This window comes from Anoplophora glabripennis, unplaced genomic scaffold (assembly GCF_000390285.2).
Source record: "Anoplophora glabripennis isolate ALB-LARVAE unplaced genomic scaffold, Agla_2.0 scaffold435, whole genome shotgun sequence".
NCBI lineage: Eukaryota > Metazoa > Arthropoda > Insecta > Coleoptera > Cerambycidae > Anoplophora > Anoplophora glabripennis.
Window position 1 is genome coordinate 75,843 of NW_019416798.1, and position 1,933 is coordinate 77,775.

The window sequence follows — 1,933 nt, forward strand, 5'->3', positions numbered from 1 at the left end:
ACATTAGCCGTGTTATTCCTAATGCGCATGCTCGGAAAGAATAGCCTCATACGCAGGTGAGATCTTGGTGATATGTCATCGCTGTCATCATTAGCGTATATTCTATTGTTTTGTTTAATCTTGGCATTTTCTAGTTCTCTCTAAGTATTGTTATTGTTTTTCTTGATATTATACTGTGTCAGCGTGTTTATCGAATGAAATTAGCTTTAATGCGCATGCTCAGTAACATTCATATAATTTTAATTTATTAATTACTATAAAAGTCAATATTGTTCTATTAAATATATAAATTGTATAATTCTATTAGTTTGTCACTTGGGGTTTGAAACTTCTTAAATATTCCTCATATTGCCAGAATATCGTGATATTTAAGGTCATGACAAAGAAGACATTTTTTTGGCATTTATGTCCAAAGTCCAAAGGTCGAAAATCGATCTAGTAAAAATACTGAGAAATTCTTCATGACAATGTGGACTATAGGGTTGCCTATTATTTGACGTATGTGACGTCACTACTAAAAAGGTCTATTATCGCATTAAAATTACCTTCATCCTGAAATATACATATTAAGTGCCGTTATAATATAATTCACACTGTTCTGTGAAAAAAATTATTATAGTATATTCTGTTTGGAAATGAAAAATAGTAATAAAACCCCGAGATAAGAACCGGCCATGGGCGTGCTAATATTTCGTTTCAGGTAATTATCAGGTAACACTAATGCTAACAGGTAATGGGTGTACATTAGTATATTTTACTGGATACATCATAGGGCAGGAGCCAGTGTATTGTGACAGATCAATCCAGTCTTAGAGCTGAATATACGAAGACGTGCTAGTGCAGTAGAGTAAAATTCGACTTGTGTTTAGTGACTATTGTGCCAGTGGATATAATATTGTTTGGGTAAAATGTCGAGCTTATCAGATTACGTACCTGCTAAACGCGTGAAAAGATGTGCGCTGTCTCAGAATGAGAAGATTATTATATTAAATGTATTTAATGCATTGAAACACCAAAATCCTACCAACAGTGTTGACGACATCGTGGAAAAGTGTTCCAAAATGACAGGGATTGGAAAATCGACTATCTACAGACTTTTAAAGGAAACAAAAAATGAACAAGATACTGTAAATCCCCCAAAATCATCTACAGGGAGGTCAAAAGTCGTTATAGATGATTTCTTCAAAAATGTCATTCGCAGAAAAGTACACTCATTTTATTTTAAAAAAGAAATACCAACGCTAAACAAAATTTTAAGTGAACTTTCAGAGGACAACGATTTGCCAAAAATCAGTAGAAGCAAATTATGGGCCGTCTTACGAGAGTTGAATTTTTGCTGGGAAAAGCAGAACAGGAAGTCAGTTCTTATCGATAAAGATGAAATTATTTGTTGGCGAAGATCCTACTTAAGATCAATTAGAAAATTCCGTGACGAAGGGAGGAATATTTATTATCTAGACGAAACTTGGGTCAACGAGGGATATACTGTAACAAAAGTATGGCAAGATAAAAATGTAAAAAGTTTTCGACAAGCATTTTTGGATGGACTTTCAACAGGGTTCAAGGCACCTTCAGGTAAAGGGCGAAGATTAATAGTGACACATATAGGTAGTGCCAGTGGTTTTGTAGATGGCGGTTTACTTTTATTTGAATCTAAAAATACAGGTGACTATCACGAAGACATGAACGCAGATGTTTTCGAAGAGTATTTTACACAGATGTTGGATCTTATTCCTCCGGGGTCTGTAATTGTCATGGATAATGCCAGTTACCATTCACGGCAGACCGAGCGGACGCCTACGACTGCTTGGAGGAAAGCCGATATAATTCAATGGTTATCCGGAAAAAACATTTCTTTTGAAACAAATATGGTGAAAAAGGAACTTTTGACACTTGTCAATCTTAATAAAGATCAGAAAAAATATGTTATCGA